This window comes from Miniopterus schreibersii, assembly GCF_964146895.1.
Source record: "Miniopterus schreibersii genome assembly, chromosome: 15".
Classification (NCBI taxonomy): Eukaryota; Metazoa; Chordata; class Mammalia; order Chiroptera; family Miniopteridae; genus Miniopterus; species Miniopterus schreibersii.
In genome coordinates, this window is record NC_138115.1 from 15,030,360 (window position 1) to 15,044,172 (window position 13,813).

General features: G+C 41.1%; 1 protein-coding gene across 1 annotated transcript in view; it reads left to right on the top strand.

Annotated features, from left to right (window-relative positions):
• ERC2 (ELKS/RAB6-interacting/CAST family member 2) overlaps positions 1 to 13,813 on the top strand; it is an 809,820-nt gene that overhangs the window by 576,926 nt on the left and 219,081 nt on the right. The window lies entirely within an intron of this gene.

The following is a 13,813-nucleotide window of genomic DNA, read 5'->3' on the forward strand; positions in this document are numbered from 1 at the left end:
TTTTGGTAGAAGCATGTCTCAGATATCACAGGAGACATGCTTATTCTAAAAAAGTATTTACTCTTTATCTGAAATTAAAATTTAACTGACTCTTGTGTTTTTATTTGCCAAACCTGACACTCCTACTTGTAAAACCTAAAACATTTACTAAGCTTTACGGAATAAGTTTGCTGACCCCTCAGCTATAGTAGTAACAGTAATGAGAACAAAGGAATAGCTGGAATAAGAACAACAGCAATGATAACAGCAGCAAGGCCTCTTATTGGCATCGTCAGCACCGGGGCGCTATCTGTGTGACCCTCACAGCACCTGCCTTAGTGCTGGCAGAGCCTCTGGACCACCTGTCTCCTCCTTGGCACGTCCCGGTCCGCCCTGGGCCTACCTCCTTTTTTCCGAGGGCAGGTTTGTGTGTTATCATTGTTCTCCCACAGACTCACATCCCCCTCTAGGCTCTGCTCTTCCAGAAACAAGTCGAGGCACCCCCAAACCACTATCATTGGCTATACTTCATTCCTTGGTTAACTGATGCCATTTGCTTATTACATGTGTGAGATCATTGTGGTGTTATTTCTGGACTGTTTTATCTGAGAGCTGTTCTTACATGGCACATTTTCACGCACTGAAGCACCTCGCCCGTGCAGACCAGCAGGGACACTCTGTGAAGCCGGGTTTGGTGCGAACGAGCATTTAGTGAGGGTGTTCTCAGGGCAGTCTCCCCAGCCTTATCTGCTATTGTGATCCAGTCCCCTAACTGCGAAGCAGTGTATTAGTTGTGCATCACAGCTCACTCACTTATCTTCCCGACATATATGTGAAAATACTTTAATAATGTATTGAATAGCAGCTAAGTTTTGCTACTCAGTCTATGTCAAGTGTTTCTGAGCTAAGTGAAAGACTAAATGTTTTCTTAAAAGTAAAGAAAGTCAGTATTTCTGCAGCTATATGCAGAATTCTCAAAGAGCTGATTCTTGTAACTATTATTAAAAACACTGGGCTGGGGTCTCCAAAGTGCCCCGAAATCAATTTTTTACAACCTGAGGTATTTGCTTACATTACAGACAGTAGACTATTGCCTTCAGGGAAGAAGGTGATTGGAAGATAAAACGGCTTTAGAATGTGTTTCTGAAGAGTCCAGTCTGCTCTTTGACTCCGGGCAGTGGGAGGCACATCCATCCGTTCCCCTGTGATATCACAGGCCCTCTGAGGTCAGTGTGTGACTCTGTGGTCCTGTGAATTTGCCTTTATCAGCCATCAGAAAACGATGAGACTGAAGCCCACGGTCTGTTTTCATGTGATAACCTTGACACTAGACTACTGTTTGGTAGGGACTGATGTCAGGGAAGGGTGCTGACACTGTCAGTAAAGAAGCTGAGGCCAACAGCAAAGTCTGCACTGTGGAAAGTCACCGTGTGGGAATTTACTAACTTTTAAAGAACCTTCCACCGAAATGCTAAAACTTCAGAGATGAACTCATTAAAGTAAAGCACCATTTCCTTACTCTTCTATTCGTGTGTGTAAAAATATTCTTTATGTAAGTTTAAGTGCACTGCTCTTCAGAACCAACTGTAAAACTTGAAAGTGTCAGTCACTCAGATAATTGGAAACATAAATTTAAGGAATGTGGGCTGTAAAATTAACTATTGGAGTCATTTAAAAGACGAGATTTACTGAAGGTGAAGCCTGCTGTTTTCCCAAACCCTCTCTCCCTTCACGATGCCGTTGCAAGGGAAGAAAAAACAATCTTCGTCACACACTTAGTGAATTTTAATGTTACAATTTTTTGGTTGTTTAGTCTTTCTTCCTTGAGTATTGAGAGTAGAAACTACCGTGTTTATCATACTTATTTTGACCTTCGCCTTCTTTTTTTTAATGAAAGAGACTTAAAATGTCCCAGCTGGTCCGACTCCCTGTGCGGGGAGGAGACGGTGGCGAACCTGTTTCCTGTGGGAATGTCCAGAAGGCAGAGTGGGCCCTGGGTGACCTGGGAGACCTGCGGAAGGAGGCGTCTTGCATTCATGAAGAAGTTTAGAAAGCTGTTTTTTAAAATTGTAGCATGATCCTAATTCTCAAAATGAGAAGGAGAAATGGCACAACAGTGCACCAGCTAGGGGACTGTTTCTTTTAGACTACTGCTCACAATTTGCTTTAATTTATGCTTTGTTGGATTGGTATAAAAGGAGGAATTCCACAGATAGGTAACTGGGGGAGCCTGAAGTGTCGTAAAACAGAGTTGCTTTTAAGGTTTGGCTTAATTGTTAGGGAGTAAAATCGGATTCCAAATTGAAATTCCACTGCAAAGAACTAAAAATATCAAGAATTAGTCAGAGTCTATAATCTAAAAAGAAAAATATAAAACCACCTTATCTGGTGGAATTTGGTGGTTAGCCCTCGCCTTGGCAAGCCGAGTGTTTTCAGTTTCCAAAATGGACTCTCTTTAATATATATAAACCTATTTGTTGGTAGCAACCCTACTGAAGAATATATTTCATCCATTCACCTTCATTGACATAAACCCACTGTAACCTTCTTGGAAAATGTTATGTAGTTTGAGCTCTTTGCAAGGGAGTTGGTTTGCCTTTTAATGTATAATACGAAGAGTAGAAAGGTCCAATATCCACAATTTCTTAGATTAAATGGCGGGATTTCTTTTGGCAAAGGACATGGCCCACCTTGTCTAAGTGCCAGCCCGCGGAGTGCAGCTGGCGATGTCCTGGGAGACAAGGGAATCGAACTCAGAAGGTTGTAAGATGGGGGCAGGGGTCTTAAAAGCCCAAGGATTCCTAAAGGTCATTTCGCCACCGAAGGGTTCTGAACAGCGGCAGGAAGCCCTCCGCATTAGTTGGCCCTCACCTGTCTCAAGACCAGTCAAAGAAGAGGTGGTTTCCAGAATGCTGGATCTCTCGGAGAAGCATGAAATGAGAGGACAGAGGTTTCTGTGACTTTCCTGGGTGTGATGGAGTGGCTGTGGTGTACGTCGTTTGGAACTGGGGAGTCCAATTCACGTGATCTGGCTCAACCCGTTTCAGAGCCCTAGTCCTAGTCTCAGCCATAGGTTCCAATCCCTTCATTTTTCAGAAGTGCGATGTAGTTTTAGTGTGATGTAGTTTTGTGCATGGAAAGTTGAAGATGAAACTTAACATACGGAGCTCTGTCTCTTCTTCGTGAATTTAGAACAATCCATGTTAGTTTGGGGCAAAATAGCAGGTGACTACAGTCACCTGGCACAGTTCAGGGACTTGCTGGGGAATATTGGCTAGCCAAGAAATTGGAAAAGAGTTAATATTTTAGCCACTCTGATAGTGATCCAATCTAATTCTCTCTAGATGAAAAAAAAATGGTCCCTATTTTTATCTGATTACAGAAAATAAAAAACGACAAAGTGATATATAAATATATAAATATAATGTAGATGTAGATATATTTACCTTGATTTAATAGAATTGCCTTTTACAAAAAAGAAATGTTACCTGAACTTAAAATAAAGTTGACTTTTAAAGATATTAGACTAACTAAAAACACTTAGTTAATATTGACTAAGAGGAGTGGTTACATTTCTTAAATTGTAACTATTTTATAAGAAGCTCTTGCTTATGTAAGGGGCAATAGCCTAAAACTATTAGAATGTTTACAATGAAGACTGTTTATAGTTTATAATTCCTCCTCCTACTCTTACTTTCATTTACTGAATGTGTACCATGTGCCAGGCACTGTGTTAAGTCCTTGGTTTACAGTGTTCATTGACTTCCCACATCCATTCTGTGAGATCATTATTATTAGACTCATTTCACAGGTAAAGAAAGTAAGGCACTTGGTTATTAGGTTGAATAATCCTTTGATAGTGTCATTTTTTGGGGGTGAACATACCAGGACACTAGGAATTTTATGGAGATCCCCCTAATATAATTTTATTATACTAGTCTCATATCCATAATTGTAATTAGCCCACAAACTTGGATTTATCACTCCTCTAATCACACTGCTGGTATGAACTGCCTCACCTCAGAGCCTGGGATAGAGCTCAGTCTGCAAGGCAGGTCCTCTGCTACCTCTTGAATTTCTTTAAAAATCCAATTTGCTTTGTGCTCAGTAACATCGCAGTTCTCTTTTGTAGAATAAGTTCTCTAGAGCAACTTGCATATGATAGAATTGCAGTAATTAAAGCTGGGGAAAGTGTCACAAAATAAAGAGAAGCCCTTCTGCTGGAAATGGCAATAATTCAGCATGCTGTACACTAATATCATTCGATGCTGTTTCCCAATTGCCAAGATTCACTTTCTTTACAAGGGGAGTCGTTTTAGTACAGAGTGGAACACGTCACCCAAAGAGTATTAAATTTGGTATGTTCACATATAAACAAAGTGGGTTTAAGCTAAAATTTGAAAAGGTAGAAGCACGTTTTAACATAGATTTGAGTATGCATTTTTTTCTGTCTTCTTTGTGTCTTATTTTAAAAACAATCATAGTTACAAGTAGGTACACTTGCCTCGAGCGGGGTTCGGAACTGAGGGAGCAGCGGGGTGCAGTGTGGTGCTGGGCAAGAGAGATTCAAGGAGGCGACAGGACTGGACCCTTTCTAAGATGAGTGATCTTCCAGGCGTTTTAATGGCTTGGAAACAAACAGTTGCTGGTGCCACTTTGTTTTCAAGCTGATCTGATTTTTCGTGGCCTGGGCCAGTGTTTGGAAATAATTCATCAGAAGGAGATGTCAGGATGAACAACAGACACATTAAAGTCAAACAGCCTTTGACATGTCGTACCCCTGGTGCTTTGAGACTTTTAATTTTGAAATTTTAGAAAGATAAGCTAACCGGAAAAACAGTGATCCACAGCCTCAAAAATCCTTACTGTCAAGTCCAATTTCCCATTCCTCGTGTCCCATCGGACGCGTATGGGAAGCGCTGCTCCACCTTTCAGGCGAGGCTAGCCTTGAATATTTTGATGTCAAACGGCATAAACTGAATTCACCAATATTACAGTCACCTAAGATTATGTTAGCATCAAAAGGCCTCCCGCTGCCCCAGTTTTAATAATTATCAGTGCCTGCTATTATATAGGCGAAAAAACACTTGAAGATGGTGATAAAAAGTATGTTTAAAAGTCTGAGGGTAATGAAATTATGTCAAGGTGGCTTTTTAGCTTAGTGATTGTGTTTCAATTTGTAAATGTTATAACTGTTTTATAAAAAAAAATTTTTTTTTCTCTAGCAAGCTGCAAACTTTTAAAGACATTAAGCCTGCCAAATTATAGCCACTTATTTCTGCCTGACGTATTTTTCAGCTTAGAACCACAGAGGGACTGCCAAGCTGTTCCTTTTCATTACCTGTTCTGTGTCTGGCCCAGAGTTTAGATTTTCGAAAATGGAAAAAAGCTGTTTGCAAAATCACAAGGCTCCTGAGCTCTTAGTTTCTTCTTAGTATCAACGTTTATTTATTTAGGTTTGGGCTGGGTTTCAAAAGATTGAAATTGGAAACAGAGAAGGTGACTCTGAACACCATTTATCTGTATATAAGCGAACGTTCGATGTACGTTTAATTTAAAAAATTGCTGTTTCCTACAAGAGGGAGCTATTTTTCACATTGTTACAACATTTTTAGAGGTCACTAGGTGGTCATGTCACCAGCGGGGAGTTTTTGTTTGGCAGGCGGCATTGGCGGTTCCTTACAAATGCCTCCCGTGATTCAGTGTTCAAAGGGGGCTGCTTTGCAAGTAACAAATACTTACAACCTGAGAACTGAAGTATAAAAAGTAGTGACAGGGGAAAATGTTTGGAAATGTAAAACAGCATCTTTAGTGGCCAAATTGGGGTGTTTGGGGAGTTGAAGATTACATGTCTACTTTATACTTGAGTTTAGCGTTTACAGAAGCAATAATATCTTAACTACCGCAGTTGGCCGTCACCTTGCTTCTAGTTAGCAAGTGCTCTTAATTTGTGACTCGCTGGTTACCGTGATTTGCAGTAACGCTCGGGGTCCTGCCGATGATCTTTATTCGCCTCGTCTCCTGCATTTGCCATCCTGGTGGCTTCTCAGCCTGCGCCCCTCGCTCATTCCTCATTGTGAACGCTGGTAATTTAAGCAAGATGAAGTGGGCGCCTAAAAGCACCAATTACCGGGCCTTCTTCTGGGCGCTTCCATATTTACAGACAAACCAGGATTTGAAATTTGGGTTAAGCGAATTATAAGCCGTCTTCAGGTGGAAATAAATAAATGAAGTGCAGATTGATCTTTGAGGAAATAGTTAAGTCGGGGGAAAAAAAAAGATTAATAGCCAATTATTAGCTGAGCATTTTATTCTTAATTAGTTTTATAAAGTATCAAAGTGGAGATGGAGTTTTGTCTTCGTAGCAGAACAATTGCTGTGTCTCCTTCACCCTCCCTTCTAAAGCTAAGGAATGACTTGAAGAATGCAGTTATCACTTAAAAATACAACAATTATTTGGCTATAATATTACAATTTGTGGGCTATAGACACTTTACATATATTTTAAGCTAGCAGTTAAATTAATTTGACTTGGGCAAAGAATTGTCGTGGCTTAGGTTGAGTGGTTTAGGATAGAAAAGCCTAAGAATTTCAGGCTTCTTTTACAGGACAGAGAGAGACATTTAGCACCTGTGTCTATCTGAGGTTCAAAGAGAAACTGCAAATAAATGGATGGGGCTTTCGTTTATTTGACTATAGCAGTTTGTTAATATTTTCCCTGTTATAATTTTGTGGGTTTAAAAAAATTCTTTACATAAAAACTGGGAACTGTCATAGCCACAACTTTTATTTTTCCTTCAAGGGAATCAAATTCATGTTCTTCATGACACTTTGCTACTCCTTTAATCCTTTGCAGAAAGCTTTTTGGCTCTGGAGAGCCATTGAAATATTGGATTTGGATATTCTAAAGAGCCTTGCGAAGTGATTAAAAAAAGGGAGCCAGAATGTAGAGTGGAAATGTTGTCTGGAGCACACTGTCCATTTTAGAACGCAGCTCTTTTTCTTGCACTTATCAGAACAATTCATTTCCACTTTCCAATTTACATTTGCTTAAGTGTGTGGAAGTGGAATTGTGAGACCCTGGTAAACACTAGGGACGTATTGAATCTTTAGATACAAATACAGAAAACTGAGACTATCGTTACTCAACATTCCTTTTTTTTTTGGAAAAAAAAAAAAGCTTTCTCTTCTTGTCTCTAGCAGCTGGGAATACTCATATTACTCCCTTGGCAATTGGTGATTTGAACATATTTATCTTGTAGCTAATAATAATAGTAAATTAATGAAGTAAATGAATAATAATAGTAATAATAACTACAGCTTGCATTTATAATAATAACTGCTGTATCCAACTAAATGTATTAAGTGGTTTACATATTTTATCTCATATAATTGCCCATGAGAGTGAGGGTTATTATTCTCATTTTATGGATGATGAAACTAGATTCACAGAGACGCCTGACTTCTCAGAATCGCACAGCTGATAGTGCTGCGGAAGCACATCCACTCACTCAATGAATATTCAGTGACTTTTTAGTGAATATGCTCATTTTATGGGAATAAGAATTAATAATTTTAAAGCCTACTTAGAAACAGTGATTGTCTTTCCTGTCAATGGGTTATGGTGACTCCTCTCAAGGAATCGCTGGGCAAGAAAAGCTGTTTGTGTGCCCTTCAGACAGGCATTTTCCCTTCAGGAACTTACGTGTGTCCCGGCTGAAACGCCCATCAGCTGTTTGGACAGATGACTTGAACATCAGCTTGAGTAGCTTGGCTTAACTGATGGAAGCAGTGCCTAGCTTGCATTGGATTCATATCAGATACCATTTGAGAGGAAGGAAATTGCACTGTCGCAGCCTGGGCTTTGGGGCCCACTGCCACATGAGTAAGGGTCCTGCTGACGGTAATGCTCACCACTTTTGTGAGATCGTGCAGTTTACCAGGTGCTTCTTCTCATTTGAACCTCTCAGCGACCTTAGGGGTAGGTAACATAGTTTTCATTTTACAAGTCCCACAGCTAAGTTGCATAAAGTCAAGGGACTTGTGCAAGTGATGGTCTTTCTATTAGGCCCCTGCTTGCTGTTCTCCATGTTTACCTCCCAGCAGGACTAGTGGGAGAGGCAGGTTGAAAGTTCAGCCTTTTCTGCCCTTTCTCACTGGAGTGGCGACATCATGGCCCACTCGGGAACACTGATGGGCTATGCATTTCCTACCGAGTCCTGAAATGCTGCCGTCACTCACATGAGGCATTCTAGCTCTGTACACCATGAACCACTTCCTCCCCTGTGGATTTGTAGTAGCTTTTGGATTTGGATACAGGCTATCAGCATCCCAGGTAATGAAAGGAGTGAACATCCGAGCACTGATTGTAGAGCTATCCCCGGCTGCTCTCACTGACATCAGCATTGGGACTGAGGGATGGTCTTCTTCTTAGAATCCATCCGAGTCCTCCCTGGGCTCAAAGTGCTTGAATTGTTTGTATTTTCCTGTGTCATAGGCATCACAACTCAGAACAATAGCTACACGTTGTCTATTTTATTTTTTTGCCTGGGTTCAAACCTCTACTTCAAGTCAATTTACTCCATTGTGCCTCTATTTCCTTATCTGTCAAGTGGGGAAATAATAGCACCGACCTCTTTCGATTTTTGTGCAGACTGAATGAGTTAACACACATAAAGGAGTTAGAGCAGTATAGTGTATAGTATAGTGTTATAACGCTATAGTGCTATAGAATAGCCTAGTGTTTGGCATAGAAAATTGCTGGTGAGTGTTAGCTATATATTCCCTATTGTGGGATCTGTGGCATGTCCTCTGGGGTGTATAACAGTCTTGGAAAGACTGTCCAATTTTGAAATAGGCCAGTGGTGTGCTGATAAACCAGGTCAATGGAAAAAAAAAAACCTGATTGGTAGTGTTTGCCAATTTCTATGGTATAAATACTTCTACAATGGCCAAGGTACAGACTGCCCTGGAGTTGGAAAGAGATCCATATAATTGACTTTCACTAGCCAGTAAAAACCAATTCCAGCACACCACTGAAACAGACCCTTCAGGCTATAAGACCATTAGAGTAATTGCCACTTAGGATGTCTCTCAAATCATAGCTATCCCCTTTTCTTTAAATGTGACCTCATTATTTAGGGTGGATTCCCAGTGATGGGGACCCCAGGCCATAGCTGAGTGACCTGGATTGGACCAATCTGTTTCTTTCCAGGAAGGTCAGACATCATTCTTTTTACATTAAGCCTGAAGGTTGTAGCCGTTATTACATAAATGGTATGTCTTCCCATGAAAGATGTGGGATTTCCTGCTCTGAGGGTCCTGGAGCAACTTACTTACTGACCTTCCTAAAGTTCACTTGTTAGCTCTTTTTTCCCTCTGATCTATCCAAGTATCCTTCTAATACTTCCTCTCTTTGCTAAGTTAGCCAGAATCCGTTTCTGTTACTTACAGTTCAAAGAAACCTAACCAAAACACGAGTTTAGTTGCATCACCTATTGTTAGAATTCTTTTTCTGGGAATTGCTTGACATGGCCCTCTGTTGTCTGCACCAATACCTTCAGAGATGGGAACAAGGCAGCCCATTCTATTGACCGACAGCTGTGACTTAGCTAATGTTCTTCCTGTGATCGAACTGGCATTTGCCTTATGTCTACCTGTGGCTTCCATCCTTAGGTCCTAGTTCAAATCTCATCTATATTCACTCTAGCACATAGTTAAAGAAGTAACTACCATGTCCCCAAGTTTTCCCAAATACTGATTATTCCCACATTCATAGGTTCTATCCATATAAATATTGCGTTAAAAACCCAACAGAAGGGACAATGGAAGGAGAGCAGAGCATGTCATATTTCACACTGGACCCTCTGGTCACCATTAGATGTGGTTTTCCTAAGGATGCATGTTTACCAACTCAGCTTTCTTTCCTTCTCTGGTCACCAAAGGCCCCCAGAAAGACCTAACAAGGCCTGTTTGTGAAATTAAAGATTGCTCTCCGCCTATATCCTAAGGATATATGATATCTCATACAGACACCAAAGGAATGGTCACTTCCCAAGAACATCTGGGGTTTAGCATGACACTTGTAAGGCAGACTGCCTGGGAGCCTCCGCAGTATTTAGGGAAATATCAAGCGCTTTTCAAAATAAAAGACAAGTCCCCATCTAAGCAGAGTAAAGGGGGACCAAAGGCAATGCCCCAGATGTTCCTCAAACACACCTTAATTACAATAATATTTGTCAGTCAAATGAGTGCTTTCTAGACTTTGGATATAATGGTCCAATAATAGGGGAAAAAATAGTTCTGAAAACAACAGAAAGCTTGATAACCTAAGCTATTAAATTAAATAAGGCTATTTAATTACTATTACCTAGAAAGAGTGTTGGCAATCTTAGTCCCACAATATTTGTCCATGTCTTCATGTATGTGCATGTGTAAACGAGTGTGTATGTGCATGAGGACATGGGTGAGTGTATAAAGACTTCGGCACAAGCTGGTACCAGCCTTCGGGTTGGCACTTCGCAATTACTTAATTGGGCCACACTTTTTCCTTGGTGGTGCTCTTAACTAATCCAGCCAGCTGGAAATAGGTGTGTGTAAGGAAGAGATAAGTAATTTTAAATGACCTAATCTTCTTAGCTTTTCCTCACACTCTTACCCACATCTGGAAGTCCCCCTCTTCCTTCCAGAACCCTACCTATCCAGCCCTGCCTCCCACCCAGCCATCACTCTGTCCTCTGTGAAGCCCACCCCTGTCATCGCGGACCAAACTGATGTCTCTTCCTTTCTCCAACCAAGCATGTTAGTGAAATTACCAATCCACACAGACTTGGATCTGAATTCCAGTTCTGCCATTTAAGAGCACGGTGACTTTGGTCAATCTGCTTAAATCTCATAGCTTCAGTTTACTCAACTCCACAGTAGGAGTAGTAACAGCTTTCTCCTTAGAGGCTAATTTGAGAGGACTGAATGAAACAGTGTGCTTTTCTCACACCTCACATATGCATAAAACAAGCAAAGAATAACTATTAATAATTGTCCTCCATTCTAACAATGGAGTCATTAATCAACAATTATTTTTGTTTTGTGATTAAAGTTTCCATACACATTTGTTTCTTTACCAGAAAAGTTTGTTATCCTTCATAACTCCTAGCATAGCATTTTGTCCATAGTAAATTCTATTTAGATATGGGTGGCTATTAAGACACAGGTTGGCATTAGACTGCTCTTTTAGGCTGCCCCATGAGTGTGTTGCCATCCTCAAGGGTGCTTTTTATTGGGCCTCTCATCATGAGACTTTGGAAAAAACCCTTTAAGAGTTCTGCAGCCCCATTCTTTGACTTCTGCCTTATGTCCTGTGACTTGAAGTTCAAATCTAAAGGAAGGTGCTCTATTGCTGCTCAGTGGGGCTGGGCAGCCTCAAGGCTGTCCTGGGAGATAGATGATCTGATCTCAAAGCAATCAGTCAACAGGTCAGTATCTTGGGGAGTGGTAATCAGTGTCAGGTTGGAGTCTGGTCACCAGGAAGTTTCTCACTAAGTGCTTTTCCAGGACTGGGGGCCCCTGCTAAGGGAATGAGCTCTGCTCCCTCTCTGGGCTTCTAGTACCCCCCCCCCCTTCTTCTTTGATTTGTGTAGCAGGCTCTCTCCTACAGGCTGGGTTAATTGCCTCTAGTGATTAGTCTTGGGTGCGTGGGGGATAATAGTTGGATATTGTGGAGAGGAAATTGCCTCAACCTGTTAAATCTTTGTGGGTAGAAGTGATAAATAATTAAAATAATCTATGGGCATATATTATAAACAAGCAAAGAAACCAATAAAGCTGCTATTATTACGGAAGGTTAAACTATATGAAATCACTGATATTCAGCTGCTTCTGATCCACAAAAAGGTGCACTTATCCTTCAGCCTAATAGCTGTGAATATGAGGTTTCATGTTTCCGTGTGTTTGTTGGTTTTTGAGCTTCTGGGTTGCAGCTGGACGTTCAGAAGAAAGAAGACTGGATGGGAGGGAGCTTGCGAATTGGTTATCCCAGTATTTGACACATGTCAGTGGAAATGCCATGTGGATTCTTATGCCAAGCCTTTGGATTGGTAAATGGGATTCATGAAGATCTTTATATGCTATTGCTGATGATCTAATATTTGTTCCCGGTGGAAATAGAAGGGTATTTCGTGTGTGTGTGTGTGTGTGTGTGTGTGTGTGTGTGTGTGGCATCATTGCAGGGTCAGCCCAGCTCATGACTGTGGAGAGGCCCTGGAGTCTGCTCTGTGATAAGCTCCTTAGAAGCAAGAGTTGTGCCTGCCTGGTTTGTGCTTTTGTCCCTGGTACCTGGTACACAGTGGACACTTAGCAAATCTGTGTTGAAGGAATTGAACATCCGGACTCTGCTCATCTGGTTGATTTGCTTGTATGGCCAGTAAACAGGCACCCAAAGGAACACATTCAGTTCAGTCGGTTCAGGTTGGACTTTATAATTTCACTCCAGAAATGTTCTAGCGATTGCTCCTCCCGGAATGGAAATTACACTTCCATGAGCCACAAGGCCACCCATACTGTAAATCTGAGACTGCTTTCTATACCATTGTGTCTTGGGCTGGTTCCCCCACGATTCTTTCCAGATGTGGAGTGCTTTCAGGTAGTTTACCAGACTCTTTCATTCCGCATCCGCTGTCTGGTTTCACGTTCCCTCACCCTCTGAGAAGGAACACGCTGGTAGTGTCCCACAAACTGTCTTCATGGGTCCAGAAATTTCAGATAACTAACAGATATAACTTGTTATTTCTGGATTCAGTAGTTGATTTTTGCAGCTATATGTCTTTTGAATCAGTTGCTTAGCAATGCAGTATTTTAAGTGTGTGTATGTGTGTAAGTGCATAGTTCTATACTTCTGTAACCTGGGACCTGAAATTAATTTGTGGTCATTAAATCTGCTCGAGCACCTCCTGTTAACCTAGGGGTTATGATACATTGCGAAGCCTTGCTGAGAAGATGGCCACATGCAGTTGACATTCAATAAGTGGTTGCCGGGTGTGCTTTAGACAGGCTCGGTGTAATTTTCTGGGGGCATTTTAGCAATTTCTTTCTAATATAGATCTGTGAAAAAATTGGTCTTGCTTGTTTTCCTCACAATGTTGAAGAATGTATTTCTAACCTCTGTCTTTTGGACTTAAAGTTATTTCCAGGAAAACATACCCTTCCAGTTTTTAGGCAGTGAACCCCTTTGCATTTACCACCTGTTTTATTCTGCACATTCTCTTAGCAAGTCTATGGTGAGCACAAAAATACAGAGACTTTCACTCATTTGAAGACAGCTATGTGTCCACTAAATTGCCTCTTTAAAAAAAATAGGCACCTACATCATGCCTATTACCTCTTAACCGATTTCTTAGCTGGCCCAACCCTGTACCAAAGGATTATTTGGTAATTTGATAAATGATCATTTGAACCGAGGCTCTCATCAAGGAATGGAAAATGTGAGCAGAAGGGCGGTTGGAATGTGAAATGCCCTAGCTCTCTCTGCCTTATAGAGCTCTCCTGTGGCCAAAGCCCATTTTTAAAATAAGCACCCTTTGTGGTACCTTTTTAGAATATAGATTATAGAGGTGTAACTACTTTGGAAAAAATAGCAAAGGGCAGTATTTATGGCAATGGCCACGAGATGGCAGACCTAAAATCTAGATTTCTCAAAGTAGCTAAGACAGTGATGTGAGGAATTACATGGCTGAGGATTCTCTAAAAGCCACCAGCTTCCCAAAGGAAGACTCCTATCGGATTCCCTGAGCTGTTGCTCAGCTCTGTGGCAGGCACAGCGAGGAAGAACAGCTTCGAGCTG